The sequence below is a fragment of the Salminus brasiliensis genome, chromosome 20, assembly GCF_030463535.1.
Source record: "Salminus brasiliensis chromosome 20, fSalBra1.hap2, whole genome shotgun sequence".
Classification (NCBI taxonomy): domain Eukaryota; kingdom Metazoa; phylum Chordata; class Actinopteri; order Characiformes; family Bryconidae; genus Salminus; species Salminus brasiliensis.
Genome location: NC_132897.1, coordinates 32,607,246 through 32,629,364, shown reverse-complemented (window position 1 = coordinate 32,629,364; position 22,119 = coordinate 32,607,246). Strand labels below are relative to the sequence as shown.

Genomic DNA, 22,119 nt, shown 5'->3' with positions numbered 1-22,119 from the left:
TGCGACCCATTTAGGAAGCCACACTGTTTGTACAAACCCGCTTAGAGTCCATGCCCACCTGAAACGTTGGCTGGGATTAGAATGGTCTTGGCGAGACCCAATGGCCAGATCTAAAGAGTTCTCAGAGGCCTTCAAAAAAAATCTCAGAACAATTAGCAATCAGCCGTTCCACTGTCCTCTAAATCGATTACAAGCGAAAGGCTGCCCTAGCAAGTTCAGCCCAAGACCTCAAGATGTGTAAAGAAGACTCCAACAATCTGAAAATCATCACAGGACCTACAGGTAGCTCTCGCCACGGTTAATGCTTAAGAGATCTTTTGAGCGGTTATGTGTGTAGAACCATGACACCTCCGAGAGTTACACAGCACCAAATGGGTCCCGCTAAGCTCACACTCCCCATCTATCCATCATCGTCCTCCCTCCATCTCTTCATGTATATCTCTCTTTGCCATCTCTGGTCAGCCACAGCCTGAGTCAGCTAGCACAGATGCATCAGGTCCCCAGGAGACACGTCATTTTTGGAAATGGACATAAGAGTGGACAGTCAACACAAACACACACACACACACACACACACACACACACACTGTGCCCTTTCACTGAACCTATTGTACTTAAAACATTACAGCAATCTGGACAAATGCGGAATTATATTCCCTATCTCATGACACCCCACCGCCCCCCCACAGGCTGCAGCATTCTTTACCCTAAATTGATGCGTCCAAGCTGTTTGCTGCATTCTACTCTAGCAAACCCTGCACACACACACCCACACACACACACAAAGGGTTGTTGCAGAAGCAATTATTCATCACTGCAAAACTTTGGGTGTTTTTTTTTTTATCTCTGGGATATGCACTAGCCTCATTTATGCAAATGCAAAGCAAGTTTCAAGAGTCGCCAGCCAATCAGATAGGCCTGTAGCCCAGCTCAGAAGATTCAATACTGAAATTAACAACAAGCGGGAGATAATTACAGCGCTTACAAGAAATAAAGTATTCAAAACAAGTACGAGCATTCAGCAGAAGATAATTACGGTTTAAAGGGGTCTTCGTATTTACATCGAAGACATTAAGCAGACACTCTTATCCAGAGCAACTTACAAAAGTGCTTCGCTGTTTACTCAGAAAATACCTTTAGCTAGTTTGTATCAGACACCCAGGGGTAGTTCATTCCACCACTTCGGTGCCAGGACAGAAAACAGCCTGGGCGCTTGTCTTCTGTGGATCATAAAGGATGGTGGGTCGAGTCGAGCCAAGTCGTACTTGAAGCTCAAAGGGCTCCTGGTTGCAGTTCGCCTTTTGACCATTGCCATCAAGTACGGAGGGGATGGTCCATGCTTGGCTTTGTAGGCCAGCATCAAGGTTCTGAATCTGATGACCTGGGCAGCAGCTACAGGAAGCCAGTGAAGAGAGAACGCAGCAGAGGAGTTAAACATGGCTGAACTTAGAAGCGGTGAAGACTCCCAGAAGGCAGTCGCAGTAATCAGGTCTTGAGGGGATAAGAAACTGTGGTGTACAGCAGCTCTGTTCTGCTGGGGTTGAGTTTGAGGTGCTGAGTAGAAACCTGTGTGTCAGAAGGTGGGAAAGAAAGGATGATGAGATCACGTCTGTGTGGGTTTATGTACCAAAATGTGGCTCCTCTGTATTCTATCTCATTACAAAAGCAGGTCCGAGGCTTCGGGTGGTCCAGGGGCCTAATGCGCTGCCACCATAATCCAAGAAATGCCATCAGCAGCCGGAACCCGAGAGAGCACAACTGTCCCATTGGGTTGGCCTGTGAGTGCCACCTTAAGTTCCAAAGTGTCACATGTTGAAAGCATGCTCTATACTGAAAAATCTTTGCTTTAATGATCATTTAACGACCCAAGAATCTTACAGAACTAGAGGCCTTTTGCAAGAAGAATGGGTCCTTTTTTGTTATTTTGAAACTGTAAAAGATTAAAAAGCTAATCTGGCTTCAATTATTACATTTTGTGCCTCAAAGGTTTAAATGCTTTTTAATTTCCACAAGAAAACAAGGGGGGAAAAAACATGCAGGGATAGTAAAAAAAAAAGAACGGGCTCCAACAAAGTGCTTTCCCTCAACAAAAGAATAGAAAAAAAAACTATTGAATGAATTAATAAACTAAATTAGAGTAGATGAGTTTTAACCTGTCTTTTGAAGCTGATGAGACTTGTACAGTTTTTTTAGATGAGGTGGTCCTTAATGAGAAAGTGGAAACTGTCTAATTGACGTACTTTTGAAAGCAGCATGGAGGTTATTAGAAGATTTACATTTACATTTACATTTACGGCATTTAGCAGACGCTCTTATCCAGAGCGACTTAAAAAGTGCTTTGCTATTTACCCAAGAAAACCTCAGCTAGTTAGAATAGGCTAATAATTCAAAAGATACCTCTAGCTTAGACATTGCTAAACACAATACAATAAGGCGACCATAGAACTATTCGTCCAAGTACTCTCTGAAGAGGTGGGTCTTCAGTCTGCGTTTGAAGACAGCGAGCGACTCGGCCGTTCGGACACCCAGGGGCAGCTCGTTCCACCACTTTGGTGCCAGGACAGAAAAAAGCCTGGACGCTTGTCTTCCGCGGATTTTGAGGGATGGCGGGTCAAGCTTTTGACCATTGCCATCAGGTACGGAGGGGCTGGTCTGTTCCTGGCTTTGTAGGCCAGCGTCAGTGTTTTAAATCTGATGCGGGAAGCTACAGGAAGCCAGTGAAGAGAACGCAGCAGTGGAGTGACATGGCTGAATTTTGGAACATTGAAGACGACCCGTGCCGCTGCATTCTGGATGAGTTGCAGGGGCCTGATGGTGCGCAGAGGGAGACCAGCCAGAAGAGAGTTGCAGTAGTCAAGTCTGGAAGTGACGAGAGACTGAACAAGGACCTGGGTGGCCTCTCTAGAGAGGAAGGGTCGAATTCTCCGGATGTTGTACAGAAGATGAACTTGAACAGTAAGAAAGAAAATAACAAAAAATAAACAGGCATATCTGAAAGTGCTTAATTTTTCTACACATTGAGTATCTGAAGACTGTCAACAACTGTAATTACTAGCCCAAATACAGACTTTATGCTTCCGATGACAACAATTTTTTTTTGCAATTTTATCACAAATGAAGGAAAGAGCTTAATTCCAGGACAATGTGTCATTAATGAGCACACCAAGAAATTTAGTGATTCAGTGAACCTGGTTAATCTGTGACTGGACATACAGATCGGTGGAATGTGTGTTTATTTATTTCTAGGACTCAAAAAGCACATACCAAGTTTTTGATCTTAAGTGATCATTCGTTGGCTCTGGTCAAACCAGTGGTCAAACAGTCAATATGTAATCATTTAGAATTTATAGTTGCTGCCACGTAAGAATTAATAACATATATTAAAAACAATAGGGGTCCCAAAATTGACCCTTGAGGAATTCCACAATCCTGATCCTAACTCCACATTATGAATGCCATGTTATTGTAATGTTTGTAGCACTGTGTTTAATGCTTTGTATAAGTCCAAAAAGACTCATTAAGACTCAAAAAAGATTCATTAGCATGAATCGAACACGTTTTTCCTGGAAGTCATACTGGGGACAATATAATAGTTTGTATTGCATAAGAGGACACACACACTTTCTCTCTAGGCGGAGGAGCTGACTGCTGCAGGAAGGGTAGAGTGAGGAGAACGAGTTCCTCTTATCTAAACAGACGGAGATGAGACAAGGGACAGGCACCTTCAGAAGGCTAGTTACTTCGAGGCAAAGACGTCAAGGATCCAAACTGAAGAGAAAAAGACCAGAGTGGACCGGGCTGAGCAACTGCGGGTGGCTTTTCCAATGACATCCCTTACCCCCCCCACACACACACACCCCCCTCATCCCACATCTCTCTACCAGCACTTGATTAAATAATAACTACCATGACGTGTTCAGCCTGTGGCCGACATACTGGACATGACAGATGAAATTGTCTCTTGTTGACCAAGCCTGTAGAAAAATAAAGAGGCTTTCTCCGTCTTTCTTGATCTTGGTCTTTATTATACCACTGTCAGAGGAACTCACCGTTTCCTTTCCTCCCACAATCAGATTAAAGACATTTCAACACATCGTACTGGGGCACACTCACTTTTCCTCCTCTCGTTCCAAGGGATTTTGTCTCCATTTAACCTGATTACCTTTAGAACTAAGGATAAATCACAGTCGCCGTGAGGAAGATTCCCGTCAACAGCTTCAAACAACAGGAGCATCCAGGCTTTTGGCTGTTGGCCTACACATTATGAGAACCTGCAGGGTACGGGTTGCAACCATAACGAGAGGTCAACGTTAACTGACGCATCTAGGCTCCACTCTTGCGAGGTTGGACACACTTTACAGAACGCTGGTTGGAATTCAAGAAATGCTTGAAATGGCTAAAACATCAAGCAGGTCTTGTGGGATGGTACCAGTTTGCAGTATGATCAGTACCTACCAAACGTTCTCCAAGGAAGTAAAACCGGTGAACTGTCAGTTCAGGGTCATAGGCACTTATGGAGGTCCCAGCTCACAACTTACAGGCCTTAGAGGATCTGCTGCTCACATTAGCCTTGGTGGCAGATACCACAGAACACTTCGTCGACCATGCCTCGACCAGTAAGGGCTGTTTTGGGGCCATAAGGGGGACCTCCTCAATATTAGGCAGCCATAATGTTATTAACTTTTTAGGACTATTTAAGCTGATTTTAGAGTGAATCTAGATTTCATTTTTCATTTTGCACCTGTTTGGAACGTTCACTAAATGTTTAAAATGTCTATTTGTGTATATATATATATATATATATATATATATATATATATATATATACAGTGAGTCCAAGAAGTATTTGATCCCTTGCTGATTTTCTTTGTTTGCCCACTAATAAAGACACTATCCTTCTGCACTTTTAATGGTAGATATATTCTAACATGGAGAGACAGAATATCAAGACAAAAATCCAGAATATAATTTTAAAGAATATATTTTAATTAATTTGTATTTCAATGAGGAAAATAAGTATTTGATCCCTCTTGCCAAACACACTCAATACTTAGTGGCAAAGCCTTTGTTTGCAAGCACAGCGGTGAGACGTTTGTTGTAGTTAACCACAAGTTTAGCACACACACCAGGGGGAATTTTGGCCCACTCTTCTTTGCAGATCCTCTCTAAATCATGAAGGTTGGTGGGCTGTCGCTTGGCAACTCTGACCTTCAGCTCCCTCCATAGATTTTCGATCGGATTGAGGTCTGGCGACTGGCTGGGCCACTCCATGACCTTAATGTGATTTTTCTTGAGCCAATCCTTTGTTGCCTTTGCTGTATGTTTAGGGTCGTTATCATGTTGGAAGACCCAACCACGGCCCATTTTCAGATCCCTGGCAGAGGGGAGGAGGTTGTCCCTCAGGATTGTGCGGTACATGGCTCCATCCATCTTCCCAGTGATGCGGTGAAGTAGCCCTGTACCCTTGGCAGAGAAACACCCCCAAAACATTATGCTTCCACCTCCATGCTTGACGGTGGGCACAGTGTTCTTGGGGTCATAGGCAGCATTTTTCTTCCTCCACACATGGCGGGTGGAGTTGAGGCCAAAAAGTTCAATTTTGGTCTCGTCTGACCACAAAACCTTCTCCCAATAACTTGGTTCATCTTTCAAATGATCATTGGCATACTTGAGGCGCGCCTCCACATGTGCTCTCTTCAGCAGGGGTACCTTTCGGGCACTGCAGGATGTGAATCCATTGTTGCGCAAAGTGTTGCCAATTGTTTCCTTGCAAACTGTGGTCCCAGCTGCCTTCAGGTCATTTGCTAACTCCTGCCGAGTGGTTGCAGGACGATTTCTGACTGTTCTCAGCATCATTGCCACCCCACGAGGCGAAATCTTCTTTGGAGCACCGGGCCGAGGTCTGTTGATTGTCATGTTATACTCTTTAAACTTTCTGATAATTGCACCAATAGTTGTTACTTTCACATCCAACACCTTACTAATCTTTTTGTAGCCCATTCCAGCTTTGTGAAGGTCAACAATTCTGACTCTGAGGTCCTGTGACAGCTCTTTGGTTTTACCCATGTTGGAGACTTGAAATCTGTGTGATCTGTCTGATTCTGTGGACAGGTGTTTTTCACACAAGTGATTAGTGAGAACAGGTGGCTTCAGGTCAGGTAACAAGTTGATTGGGAGTGTCTAACTGGTCTGTAAAAGCCAGAACTGCTAATGAATACTAAGGGATCAAATACTTATTTCACTCCATGAAATACAAATCAATTAATATATATTCCTTAGATTTATTTTCTGGATTTTCTTTTTAATATTCTGTCTCTCCATGTAAGAATACATCTACCATTAAAAGTATAGAATGATCATGTCTTTATTAGTGGGCCAACGAAGAAAATCAGCAAGGGATCAAATACTTCTTGGACTCACTGTATATATCCATTTAATGATGTGTTTTAAACTGCAGAATGTGTAGAATGTCACAGCTCTGTGTCATGGTGGGTTAGGCCAGACACAGAGGGACGAACACTCGCAGAGATGGATAAAAAAATAAAACTCATGATAACTCAAGAGGGCAAAATAAGGCAACAGAAGCAGCAGCTACAGGCCATAAATGTGAACACAACACGAAAACAAACACACCTGAGACCGGGAGTTTAGCTGGGGGACCAGCTACTTGGCAAGAGAGGCTAGGCCGACCAAACCTGGAACTGCAGCGTGGAAGTGGGTGGCCTAGCTGAGGCGAGAGTCGTGGGTCTATCTTGGTAGCGAGCGCGAGCGCCTCGCTGAATACGTGGATGGCCGGATGGCCTGCTCGAGAACGTGGACAAAGAGCAGAAGCTGGTCTAAACGCACCGTGAGCCATATCGGGAACCTCTCGAGCCCCCCAGCCTCAGGTGAAACACATGAACATGAAACAAGACACTGAACTGACACAATGAACCAAACATGAACCAAACGAGGAGGAAGTCCTTATTTGGGCCTGTGGGAGGCGGCTTGGAAACGCCCCGGGAGAGGGCGCAATACCGAGGGGCTGACATTCTGCTCTTTATAATGATGGATCCCATTGTCCTTGAAAAGTGAACAAATCACAAATAAGAAAACACTAGTGAATGTCAAAATCTTTGTGAAAACTGGGTAAAAGTGTTTGTTTACAGGAAACAGTTGGTGACTAAGGCCAATGTGGTCTAGAAAATTCCCTAAACACAGCACTTTAAATGAAACAGACACAACATTCTAACTCAACTCATTTGCTGCTATTTTGATGCATTTTTAGAGGTTTTCATAAAGGTTTTCCTTCCTTTAACTTTAGAATCACTGCTTTTAATAAAGCACCCTTGTTTTCACATTATTTTATCACAAAACATTCCCATAACATTCAGTTTGGGTTATAAAAACAATGTAACTAGAAGAACCTTCCCAGAAAGTTACCTGAATCTCATTAAAAAAAAAATTCTGATAATAAAAATCTTCCCTAAATGGTTGAATTGTCTGATTTACTTTCCCTAGAACCGCAACCTCATTTACAATGAAACACACCAGATTGTAGGAGCGCTGATTTGGAACGTTTCCTGAATGTTTTGATTGATTTCTTATTGAAAAGCTGTAAGACCACGTCTTCAGTTATATTTAGCATGCTGGGAATGATGATTTGGCATCCTTTTCCACAGTAACTGGAAATGACCAAGAAATAGCGTCAACGTTGCATCAGATCAAACAGTATTATGACCTAGTTGAAAGTTCAATTGGGTCTGATGTAATGTAATTAAGGAGACATGGCATACTTTTAAAGTGTTCATATTGCAATGTGTACCCCTGCTTAATACATAAACTACTTCTATTCCATCAATGTCTAGTTTTCTGGCTACGAACTCTATTTATCTATTTATTTATTTATCAATACTCAAGACAGTAGGGAACACACCACCACCCGCCCACACCGGGGACTAAAATTCATATAGTTGGTTTCTCTGTTACAGTTGTTTACCTATTCTGAATAATATGGAGTTACCCCCCCTATACCACCACCATTCCACAGTACAGCGTGAAAGGAATGGGGAAAAATAAGGGGTGTGTGAAATGCATAAATTTACATTGCATTCTAACAAACATACACACACAATTATGCATATACACAGATTTGGCACAGAACCAAAGCTACAGAGTAACAGTAGCAGTAATTATACACACATATATATATATATATATATATATATATATATATACATATATATATATATATATATATATATATATATATACACAGTCATGCCCGAAAGTATTCATACCCCTGGCAAAGTTTGACTTAAATTTACTTTTATTTAACCAGAAGTTATATTTTTGCCTTGAAACGACACAGGCATCTCCCAGGAGATAACACGATGATGTACAAGAGGCATCATTGTGGGAAAAAGTATTTCTCAGCTTTTATACACATTTGAACAAAAAGTGGCATGTCCAAAATTATTCATACCCTTTGAAAACTGTCACAGTATATGGGAAAATCCAAAGTACTATACCATTCCAAATAGTCCAAGCTGTTTTAAAGCATCCTAATTACCCTGATTCATTAGGAACAGCTTTTTTAATCAACTCAACAGGAGAAAAACAGCATCTCTCTGCAGTTGGTTTGTGGACAGTCATGGCTAAGACAAAGGAGCTCACTAAGGACCTGCGGCTGTGCATTGTGGCCGCTCACAAGTCAGGAAAGGGCTATAAAGCCATATCAAAATGTTTTCAAGTTCCAGTGGCTACAGTGCAAAGTATTATTAAAAAATACAAGAAGTTCCGCACTGTGGAAAATCTCAGAAGATGTGGTCGGAAGCCAAAAGTGACACCTGTGCTGGCCAGGAGAATAGTGAGAGAGGTGAAGAAAAATCCAAGGATCACCACCAAGGCCATCCTGGTGAATCTGGACTCTGCTGGTGGCGACATCTCAAGGCAGACAGTTCAACGGACACTGCACACTGCTGGGTTCCACGGACGCAGGCCAAGGAGGACACCACTTCTCCAGAAAAGGCACACAAAAGCCCGCTTGACCTTTGCAAATGCTCATCTGGACAAAGAAGAAGACTTCTGGTGTTCTGTTTTATGGTCAGATGAAACAAAAATTGAATTGTTTGGCCACAATGATGTGTGCACCATTTGGCGTAAAAAAGGAGAAGCCTTCAACCCTAAGAACACCATCCCCACTGTCAAACATGGTGGTGGGAACCTAATGTTTTGGGGGTGTTTTTCAGCCAATGGACCAGGGAACTTGATCGCAGTAAATGGCACCATGAAAAAAGAGCAATACATCAAGATTCTCAACAACAACATCAGGCAGTCTGCAGAGAAACTTGGCCTTGGGAACCGGTGGACATTTCAGCACGACAATGACCCAAAACACACAGCCAAAGTGGTGAAGAAATGGTTAGCAGACAAAAACATTAATGTTTTGCAGTGGCCCAGCCAGAGTCCTGACTTGAATCCAATTGAGAATCTGTGGAGGGAGCTAAAGATCAGGGTGATGGCAAGGAGACCCTCGAACCTCAAAGAGTTGGAGCTCATCACTAAAGATGAATGGGCAAAAATACCAGTGGAGACATGCAAAAAGCTGGTCAGCAATTACAGGAAGCGTTTGATTGCTGTAATAGCCAATAAAGGCTTTTCTATTAATTATTGAGAAGGGTATGAATAATTTTGGACATGCCACTTTTTGTTCAAATGTGTATAAAAGCTGAGAAATATTTTTTCCCACAATGATGCCTCTTGTACATCATCGTGTTATCTCCTGGGAGATGCCTGTGTCATTTCCAGGCAAAAATATAATTTCTGGTTAAATAAAAGTAAATTTAAGTCAAACTTTGACAGGGGTATGAATACTTTTGGGCATGACTGTATATATATATATATATATATATATATATATATATATATATATATATATATATATATATATAATTAACCAATAACATTAACATGTCTGGCAACACAGATGGGCCACACTACGAGTGACACTTAATCACCCCTTTGATTACGAGGGGACGTATGCCAGCTTGGATGTCCCATTACCGCTTAGGCATTGCTGAGACTTGGGCCACTGCTGACAAGCATCTGCATTATACCACCCTTGGCACTGTGCACGTGTCCATCCCTCTACAAAACTGCCAGCTCTCAGAAAGAGAGCCTATAAAGGGGACTAATCCATGCAGCTCTTGGAGCCCCCACCTTTAATTGGCTGCTTAAGGCTACTATAATATGAGAAGGATGTTCTCTAGAACGTTACATCGATATCTTCTGTGATGGCCACTTAACATTTAACATTCTAGGAAATCAGTCTCCATTTTTTCCTAATGTGCCAAGAACGTACCTTAACCTATTTGCATATTGCTTTTTCTCTCAGCGCACAAGCCGCAGAACTCGCCACGTACTCGTACAGTACACTGAGAATACGCTTCGCTTAGAGGTCTACGTTTGTCTCGGTCAGTTTCTCTCTCGCCTGTCCCTGTTTCACCTTCATTTAGCATTCACGCCATAGCCTCTTGTTTATTTGTATTCAGCAGCTATGCCTTGATACGGTTGACATCTTGGCATGGGAAAACTCAAAGGTCATAGAGGACTGCCATCGGCAGCAGCGGCCCATTGATTTTCTATGCCCTGACACAATGGTTTACGCTCAGTCTCTGGCACTGCTGCTACGACAGTAGAGTTCATATCAATCCAGGCCTGTTTGTAGAGGTGGAGGGCCAGAGGATGTCGGCTGCATTGGGAGACTACCGTTTTTGGTCATTGCAGTGGAACCCATATTTTGGTGGAGGAATCCATACTGTGCAAATCTACAGTCATTTTTCCATTAAACAACGGGGCGGCGACCATCTTTGTTTACTTTGTGTTAGTGCTTCTGGTGCTCCAGCGGTTCCGTTGATATAGACACCACCTCCCAGAGAAGAAGACCTGCGTCTGTAGTTGAAGCGTTAACTTTAAAACACCCACCCAAACGTCTTTACGTCTGCTCTCAACACCAGAACATCCTCACCCAGAGAAATGGCTCGGTTATGAAGCTCCGGGGAAGTAGACATGCTGGGTGCTTGTGAGGCTCTTAGCTAGCTAGATTGGCTCTTATGCTACGTGTTACCTGATCTAAAATAACGTTAAATAGCTTGTCGGATATTGGGTTAGCATAGCTAGCTACTTTATGATCCGTGTCCACAGCAGTAGCCTACTTTTAGACTGCATTTACTTCAAGAAATTTTGAGACAAAGGGGGTAGAAAGAAACTATTGAAAGTGGCTGTATCGGAATAAGAGATAAATAGTAATAATGCCTGATTAGGAACTTTAAACAAAAGCAGAATACGTGGTACGAGCTGCTGGGGCCAACATGGGGCGACATACATTAGCCTGAATAGGCAGGGGCAGGTGTGGGAGGTGGTCATTAGGGACTGGGGACAGGAGTGGGTGGACATTTGCCGAGTGGAGCCAGTGCAAAAGTGAAGCAAACACCCAAGATGCAGCTTTCCCCACGTTTCAGTCTAATGAAACGTTTTAGTAAACAGAATTATCTGTAATACTTTGCAAACATGTTAAAAAACAAAAGCTACAGTTAAACATTTCTGACAGGAAAAATAATTGCATCAATATGTACACAATAACTTCCATGGCAGGATTTATCTAGTGCCTCTCCTGCACTTAACCAACACAGCAAATCACACTGGGAAAAGCACTCATTTACTTTATTTACCATTGATATGCACGACAGCACATTAAAAGGGCAGTCTCATGCCTCTTCTCCAGTGAGCAATACTTTCATTTCATCTCCTTTGCTTTGGGAGAAGGTTATTAACTGAGACAATTAGCCGAGACAAAAAATTTCAACAAACTGCACAATTAAATAAACTATTCTCTGTACACCCCGTCCACATTAAGCAATTAATTATTAGTAGACTGTTTAAAAGTTTCAAAACAGGGAAAAAAAATCTAATTAATATGACCAGAGCAACAAAAACGCTAGTTTAATGCAATAATTTGTCCACTGCAACACAAACTAAAACAATGTCCACTGTAACACAAACTAAAACAATGTCCACTGCAACACAAACTAAAACAATGTCCACTGTAACACAAACTAAAACAATGTCCACTGTAACACAAACTAAAACAATGTCCACTGTAACACAAACTAAAACAATGTCCACTGCAACACAAACTAAAACCATGTCCACTGCAACACAAACTAAAACTATGTCCACTGTAACACAAACTAAAACAATGTCCACTGTAACACAAACTAAAACAATGTCCACTGTAACACAAACTAAAACTATGTCCACTGCAACACAAACTAAAACTATATGTTCACTGCAACACAAACTAAAACTATATGTCCACTGCAACACAAACTAAAACTATATGCCTACTGCAACACAAACTAAAACTATATGTGCACTGCAACACAAACTAAAACTATATGTCCACTGCAACACAAACTAAAACTATATGTGCACTGTAACACAAACTAAAACTATATGTCTACTGCAACACAAACTAAAACTATATGTGCACTGCAACACAAACTAAAACTATATGTCCACTGCAACACAAACTAAAACTATATGCCTACTGCAACACAAACTAAAACTATATGTGCACTGCAACACAAACTAAAACTATATGTGCACTGCAACACAAACTAAAACTATGTTCACTGCAACACAAACTAATACTATGTCCACTGTAACACAAACTAAAACTATATGTGCACTGCAACACAAACTAAAACTATATGCCTACTGCAACACAAACTAAAACTATATGTGCACTGCAACACAAACTAAAACTATATGCCTACTGCAACACAAACTAAAACTATATGTGCACTGCAACACAAACTAAAACTATATGTGCACTGCAACACAAACTAAAACTATATGTGCACTGCAACACAAACTAAAACTATATGTCCACTGCAACACAAACTAAAACTATATGTGCACTGCAACACAAACTAAAACTATATGTGCACTGTAACACAAACTAAAACTATATGTGCACTGCAACACAAACTAAAACTATATGTGCACTGCAACACAAACTAAAACTATATGTGCACTGTAACACAAACTAAAACTATGTTCACTGCAACACAAACTAATACTATGTCCACTGTAACACAAACTAAAACTATATGTGCACTGCAACACAAACTAAAACTATATGCCTACTGCAACACAAACTAAAACTATATGTGCACTGCAACACAAACTAAAACTATATGTCCACTGCAACACAAACTAAAACTATATGTGCACTGCAACACAAACTAAAACTATATGCCTACTGCAACACAAACTAAAACTATATGCCTACTGCAACACAAACTAAAACTATATGTGCACTGCAACACAAACTAAAACTATATGTCCACTGCAACACAAACTAAAACTATATGTGCACTGCAACACAAACTAAAACTATATGTGCACTGCAACACAAACTAAAACTATATGTCCACTGCAACACAAACTAAAACTATATGTCCACTGCAACACAAACTAAAACTATATGTTCACTGCAACACAAACTAAAACTATGTTCACTGCAACACAAACTAATACTATGTCCACTGTAACACAAACTAAAACTATATGTGCACTGCAACACAAACTAAAACTATATGCCTACTGCAACACAAACTAAAACTATATGTGCACTGCAACACAAACTAAAACTATATGTGCACTGCAACACAAACTAAAACTATATGTCCACTGCAACACAAACTAAAACTATATGTCCACTGCAACACAAACTAAAACTATATGTGCACTGCAACACAAACTAAAACTATATGTGCACTGTAACACAAACTAAAACTATATGTGCACTGCAACACAAACTAAAACTATATGTTCACTGCAACACAAACTAAAACTATATGCCTACTGCAACACAAACTAAAACTATATGTTCACTGCAACACAAACTAAAACTATGTTCACTGCAACACAAACTAATACTATGTCCACTGCAACACAAACTAATACTATGTCCACTGTAACACAAACTAAAACTATGTCCACTGCAACACAAACTAATACTATGTCCACTGTAACACAAACTAAAACTATATGTGCACTGCAACACAAACTAAAACTATATGTCCACTGTAACACAAACTAAAACTGTGTCCACTGCAACACAAACCTAAAAAATTATTGTTTCAGGCTTGGCTGCTTTTATAATGAGGCACAATACAGGGCAGCCAGTCAGAACAAGGCTCATTTACATGTATCTTAAAAGTACAGTTGCCATAAACAGCTTAAAGTTATGAAAGGGTCGTGTAAAATTTAATTAGGGGCCATTTAATGGTATGGGAATTTTCCCATTCCCATTATGTAAATCAATCCTGTAAACTCTGTGTCGGGTTTCGTTCCCATTTTTAAATCCGAACCTCAAAGCCAACTGGTGTTGTGAGAACTGAGTCATGAAATAAGCTACAGTAGGGTATCTGTAATTAAATCTGACGCATTTGCTCCGTTCTACGTGATGAGTAACTGCCTGAGAGTGACATTAACTGATTATCATCAGAGCCGGGCCGAGGCCTGGGGTCCGTATCAGAATGCAAGCGCAACATTTTTCTAATTATGTTCTATATCCAATCTGTCGTTCGAGATACAGGAAATTAAATAACCGCTTCTTTCTGTTAAGGATAAAAAGACGGGATGGGGGTGGTACATTTGTTTTTTTATTCACAAATATATTAATTTGTTTAGAGTGAGACATTATCCATGTCTGGTGTTGTGTATCTGGTGCTAACACACTGCTGTCCACTACTTGAAATACACTATAAGAATCTATTTTCTTACATTTGAAAAGATCCGATTTAGCTGGAAAGGCCGTACTGCTGCATTCATTCTAGGTGGGATTCTTTCCTCTTTCCAGATGACAGGTGTTTCCTACTCCTACCCTTTTAGGTACTCGAAGTGAACCTAAAATAAAATTAATATTGAGGATAAATCTGCTAAATGTTGTGTAGGTCCAAAACAGTTCTAACCCATCAAGGCACTGACCCCTTAAGACATTAACAGCAGATTCTTTAAGTCCTGTAAGTTGTGAGGTGAGGCCTCAATGGATCACATTAATGAACCCTGGGCTCACGACCCTGTCGTCGGTTAACTGGTTGTCCTACCTTGTAGCCCTTTTGGTAGGTACTCACCACTGCATACCAGGAAGATTCCACAGGACCTGCCTGATGTTTTGGAGATGTTCTGAGCCAGTCGTCTAGAACATGCCAATCTGGCCCTTGTCCAAGTTGCTCAGATAAGTGATGCTCAACAAGATGCTGCATTTGCACACGTGGGTTACTGTGCAGCTTCTGAAAGGAGCTCCTGAAAGTGCAACCACTGACATGGATGCTAGCTAAGCACATGTTGTGAAATGCTAATTGCATGACACAACAGCTCAACCATGTTACCTATTTAAGCCAACGTCAGAAAAGAAGCAGTGCAAAAATGAGATACTGTTCCACTGACGGGTTAACAGGACAGCTTTGGAATGGCTATTGCAGGAATTGCAGCTTTTCCCTTAACACCTGTGGCATAAAAACATTGATCTGGCGCAGGTGTCCAAAAAATGTTACATCTTTTGAGGCATTTCGAGCACACCATAAATCTAACCTCCGTTTCCTGGTCTCAGACTGACCCAGGAGAACGCTGCCGAAGACGCTGTGTAATTCACAAGCCGCAGCAGAGCTGTCAGATTTGTTCAGACTGCGGACTTGCAGGTGGAATCACAATGAGACAAAGGCTTTCCCCCTTCCAACACCTTCTAATGAGCAAGGCGGTCAAAAGACTCATTCGCCTCTTGACCCCACCTCGCTCTTAGCCTCTTAGTTTTTCCAACTCCCTCTGAGGGAAAGGCAGGTATCAGTTCAACAGCTGTTTGCTACCAGTTTATACACTGTCGAAAGAGAGGTAATAACTCTATGCAGTCTTTACCGCTGATTACCGGTTTCAAAACTGCTAGCCTTCTGGCTAAGCTAGACATACTGACTAAATAATAAGGCTGAAGTTGCCTTTTACTTTCATTTAGTCCACCTTAAATGATGCAGCAGTTACTTTTCAAAAGTCATATAACAAAGTAAGCAGAAACTAATTTCCATGAATTGACTTTTTGTTCTCTTCACAAATGAAGCAAACGCAAGACAAATGCTCTGTTCATTCAAACGATGAAGCCGACGCATACCTGTGTGAGTTTTAAGTGTTCAATTTGGAGGTGTCCCTAATTTGAAATAGTGTATTCCTCCTTTAGCTTTAAATCCTCCTATTGTCCAGCAAGACAACTGCAGAAATGGAGATGGAGAACCCGAGATCCCCGAGCTAAGCAAACTGCTGCAGAGCTTTCAGTTTAAATATCCCAATATGAGCCCATCAGATCCAGCAGATCTATCATTTGTATCTTTCAGTTCTAAGTTAACATTGTTGCCTTGCTAACACGTTGTTTGTCCTGAGTGTTTTTTCCTTCACGAGCATTTATCGCTCACCCCAGGCCGCAGCCGCCCACACTGACAAGCCCAAGATAAGCTAAATTATTCTCCTTCCGAGTGGCAAAGAGAGGGAGCCTGCTGTCGAGAGCAATCAATTTTTGCAAAAGAAAAAAATCCCACAGAAAGAAGTTTTCAATTCAGCAGACGAAGCAGGGTATGAGTAAGAAGTTGTCCTGCCAGTAATCAACTTCTTCTTACTGTGACCCGGTTTTCTCCCCAATTTAGCTAAGCCAATTACCCAATTACCACTATCACAGTCAGCCGCCGCCTCTTTTTTGAAACTGCAACCAGTGTAGAATCACTAGGCAGTCAATGCTGGATCTTCACCTCAGCATCAGCCAGCATCACACTGAGAGTGATGAGGAGAAAGAGCACCCTCCACCCACCCAGAGAGAGCGTGGCCAATTGTGCTCTCTCAGGCTCTGGCTGCTGATGGCGAAGCAGCATGACTCAGGATTCAAACTTGCGGCCCTCAGGCCACACAGAGCCCATCTTCTTTTTTTGTTTGTTTTGATGCCGGGTGTAGTTTTAGTGTAACTCTAAAAACTGCTGGGTGGATTTTTCGACCTAAATGCTGGCTGAGCCTGTTGGGCCATTCTGCTGGGTTGTTTTCAGACTGCACTGTTTGTTTGTAGGTATCTTGTGTAAAGCTCACATCCAAAATGTATTTAGACATTTTCTTTTTTTGAAAACCTCTGATGCTAAATTTTGTGGTGACTCTTCCACAAAGGTCATATCTGTCTGAAGGTCTTTAAGACTTCGATTAGTCTTTTTAGCAATTCCACAAGTAGCTAACTGCCGTTTGTTATATGTATATAGTACGGACCTGTAGCTGGAAATCTGGCGTTGGTTTCAGGGAGAGAATTTCATCTTTTTCTGCATTGGTATTTGTTTGCTACATTACAGCTTCAGTGCAAAACTAAAAAAGCCAGAAAGTGGAAAATTGTGGAAAGTTGACTTTGTTGACAGTCACACTGTCAGAAGTGGTTGAAGTGTCGACCATTAGCTGTAATAATTTCAAGTAATGCATTAACTAACCGTTTTTTTTACAGTCCCTTGCAGGCTCAAACATAATTGGCGAATCAACTGAAATAATTTCTTTTCATTATTCCTCCACAAAGGAAAGTCTTGGGTTGAATTGGCATTCAGTAGCCGTTCATCATAACTCTCAGTATGTGGTACAAAGAGGTGCTGACAGGAGTGAAGGCGTCCATCATTAGGTTGCGAAACCAAAACAAGCCTATCAGCGCGAGAGCAGAAACCCCTGATCCCCTCATCAGTTTTTCCTCCAAAACAATGCACGCTGTGTATTTCTTTGCCTGTACTTATGCTCCTCTGAGCGACGGATGCAGGCAGATGATTTAGAGCAGGTCCTGAACTATCCATTATCTTTGTGAAATAAGTAAATATGTATATAAATAAATAAACCGAGGGGGAGAAAAATGTGCTGAACAGAGATGTGCTGGTGATTTATGCATCAGCGAGAGAGAGAGAATGAGGCCGAGCGAGATGGTTTGTCTGCAGGGAGCTGTGATTCTCTGACAGGGAGACAGCGAGGGTCGGTGTGACTGTATTAAAGTGCTGAGAGTGGGCTGGCAGGCTGCTGTGTGTGTCACTGTGTAAGTGTGTGTGTGTGCAGGGGAATGAGAATGGTTGTAAATACCAGGTGACACCATGATGGAAGAGTATTCTCCCCCCTGATGGTGGGCTCTCGTCTCTGCCCTCGGTAATGGAATTAAAGGCCTGCTCCTGGAGCCTGACCTGACCATTCATAACGCTGCGGAAACCATTGATGACCTGCATCAGAAAATATATGTAAACACACACACACACACACACACATGCATGCATGCGAAAGCACGCACATGCATTTGCACAATAACCATACGCACGCAAACGTGCATATGCACGTACGCGCACGCTGGCAGAAAAGCAATCACACGCTGGCAGAAAAGCAATCATGCGTCATGTCCTTTTCTGATGGACAGGACTTTGTTCCCCTTTGTTTGCTTTTCTCTAGTTTGAACAAAGACGAACGCGGCACAAAAACGGAAAACCAGAACTGAACGCTTTCAGTGCGTCTTTTGAATCTGTCTTCTGTCAAGGCCGAGACTTTTCTAGTCGACTCTGAATGAAGACCAAGACTCGACACCGAGTCCTAGTCAAGTCTGCCGCTTTAGTAGTCAGGTCACAAGCGAACCCTGGACCCATCAAGTTTGAGTGCAAGACTGAGACTTTGCAACAGTCAACTCCAAGTAAAGACCAAGACCGGGAGTGGACGAGATCAAGTCAAGACCAAGACTTTGCTCTAGTGAACCACTTGTAGAGGAAGAGATCAGGAGTGGACGAGATCAGGTCAAGACCAAGATGTTGCAGCAGCCGACTTGGAGTAAAGACTAAAACCAGAGAACAAGACCAATTCAGGACCAAGACTTTGTTTTGGTTAAACTGGAGTAAAGGCAAAGGCCAGGAGTGGACAAGACCAAAATTTTGCAGCAGTCGACTCGGAGTAAAGACTAAAACCAGAGAACAAGACCAATTCAGGACCAAGACTTTTTTTTGGTTAAACCGGAGTAAAGGCAAAGGCCAGGAGTGGACAAGACCAAAATTTTGCAGCAGTCGACTCGGAGTAAAGACTAAAACCAGAGAACCAGACCAATTCAGGACCAAGACTTCGTTTTGGTTAAACTGGAGTAAAGACCGAGGCCAGGAGTAGGCAAGACCAAGTCAAGACCAAGATTTTGTTCTATTAAACTTCAAGTAAAGAATGCGATCAGAAATGGGCATGACCAAGTCAAGACTGAGACTCTGTTATAGTCCACTTTGAGTGCAGACCAAGACCAGAATTGGGCAAGATAAAGTCAAGGCAAAGATTTTGCAGCAGTCGACTCGGAGTAAAGACTAAAACTAGGAGAAGGATAAGACCAATTCAGGACCAAGACGTTGTTTTGGTTAAACCGGAGTAAAGACCGAGGCCGGGAGTGAGCAAGAGCAAGTCAAGACCAAGATTTTGTTTAGATCAACCCTGAGTGAAGACTGAGACTAGAAGTGGACCAGACCAGGTCAAGACGTCGATTTTGCAGCAGTTGACTCTAAGTAAAGACAGATCAGGAGTGGGCAAGACCAAGTCATTACAAAGACAAAGACCAATACTTTGTTTAAATGTAGTCCGAGTGAAGGCCGGAGAGAAGAGTCAGGTCAGACACCGAGACATGGACACAAGTTTAAGTCAAGACAGAGACTTTGTACTTTGATCAAGACCAAGAGTGGACAACCTCAGTTCGGCTCTGCTTTCTTACTTTTAGAAGCCAATGATGGTTAGATATGATATGCTAAAGATATTTATCTACACTTCACTGTTTTTGAGCAAGCTTCACCCCGTAACCAAGACAAGACTGATTTAACATAAGGTCAAGGCCGAGACAACACTGACCAGCCTGAAAACACGCCAACGCTTCTATGCATTTCATTGACGTTCCCAAGTTAGGTGAAGGTCACTGATACGTCAGCAATATTATACACCACGAACAGCTACTCAACTATTCCACCAACTACTGAAGCCAGCTGTTGCCAAAGCCACTTAACTCCATGACTGTAAGCTCACATGTGGCATAGGAAGGTTTCTGTTTGAGCTACTGAAGAACCTGGTAATTCAAATGATTTAGGAGGAAACGTCCGCAGGGCAAAGCACAGCTCATTCAGGTGCTTATGAAGAACTACAAAATGAAAACACGTCCTCTGAGGCCTATAAACTAACACCACAGCGTTAACGGCAGTTTGCGCTGCCTGCTGCTATAGCAATCCAGCAGGAAAACTATATTCCCTATGAAATTGCTCTCTATTCTCTGATGAACGCTACACGGCATGAAATCTCCTCCTCCTTCTCTTTTCCACAATTGTACCGCCTAGCAGGGCACTCAAACAATCTATTTAAAACAACCCCTCCCTCCACTCGCTTCAGTGGTTCGGAGTTAATCTAGGCATGTTCCTCCTCTCGGCTTTTTCTTTCAGCAGCTCGAGAGATTAAATGAAGTATTAAATCAACGCTGTGACTTCAGTGGCAGCATGTTTAAAAGTCTGCCAAAGCAATTAGCTAAATTTAGACTAGTGCCGTGAAACCTCTTTCTTGTCAAGACACACAAACGCATGCACACTTCCATCTTATTAGGCTCCTTCACACTTTAGTCTTGAGACGTTAATAAGTCCTAACGTGTTTTATCTCTACCATCTCTATCTCTAACCCTTTATGTATTGCATGTTCTCAATCAGTGGTTCTCAGAACTGTTCTTCAGGGACACCTGGACGGTTTTTCCTCTATCCTCAAGGGTTGAGAGTTTGGTTGGAGCGTAACGGTAGACCGTCTGGTGGTCCCTGAGGACTAGTTTGAGAACCACTGTTGTATGTCGATGTGTTCCTTTATGGCCTATGTCTATCATCCTGGATGAAATCCACCATGACTTTACCATTGGTCACCGGTCTTTCAGCTAAGTGACCCAAGTTGCAAACTGGGGTAGTGACACGGATGGGTTTGCTGCCTAAGGTTTGGTTCTTTTTTAATTGTTGGTCTTTGTGCTCTTAGAAAGTTTCTCCTTGTCTCCCAGTAACTATTCCTAATTCGAGTCTTGGTTTCACTCAATGGTTCTTCCTCTTATTCTTAGGATTTTTTTATCCTTTTGAGTCTTGGCTCCTACTCATGCTCTAAGGGAGTTTCCACTGTTGAGCCTGGGCCTTCTCAAAGGTTCCTCCTCTTATTCTTAGAGAGTTCAGTCCCTGTGAGTCTTGGTTCCTCTAAATGGTTCTTCCTCATGCTCTTAGATAGTTTCTTTTTTGAGTCTTGGTTCGTCTCAGTAGTTGTTCCTCTTATCCATTGGGATTTTCTTCCTTTTCAGTCTTAGTTCCTCTCTGAAAGTTTTTTTTTCCCTTAAGAGCTGTGGCTCCTCCTCTTCTTGGTCCCTCTCAAGGGTTCTTCCACTTATTCATCGGGAGTTGTTTCCTTCTGAGTCTTGGTTCCTTTTAGTAATTCTTCTTCATGTGAGTCTGGAATCATCCCAGTGGTTCTCCCTTGTACTCTTAGGGAGATTTTGCTTTGTCAAAGATTTCAAAACAGTCTACCCCCTAGAAACCCATCCTAAAGCTCCTTCCGCCATCCAAACACATCCTCAGACGAGGGCTTCAACGCCCTCACATTGAAGAGTGTCCATTTAAGGAGAAAATCATGTAGGTGTAGATGAGAGCATCTCAGAAACTTTAACATTCGCCAGATCTTTCACACAAATTCTGATTTTGAGCTTCAGGGCTTTCTTGATTTCCTTTGGCTTACTGATAGAAAGACACTTCCATACTTCACCATGAACTTTTAGCCCAAGCCATAAAAGGGGGGAAAAAAAGACTTCATAGGAAACTCCCTTTTCCACTGTAACCTTCAACAGTAGGGCCAGCTTGAGTTCCCCCTCAGGAAGAACCTGATCTTTTGCTGATGTTTGTTCTTACACAATGGCCAGGAAAGTACAACTTCACAAATCACTTTTTAACAAGAAATGCTGTGAATGGTTAAAACTTTTTAACAATGTGTTTTTTGCCCCTGCATTTTAATACATCCTATATA

At 42.0% G+C, this 22,119-nt stretch overlaps 1 protein-coding gene across 1 annotated transcript in view; it reads right to left on the bottom strand.

The window, feature by feature from the left end:
• Nucleotides 1-22,119, bottom strand: part of LOC140542319 (tetraspanin-15) — a 118,317-nt gene that overhangs the window by 76,808 nt on the left and 19,390 nt on the right. The window lies entirely within an intron of this gene.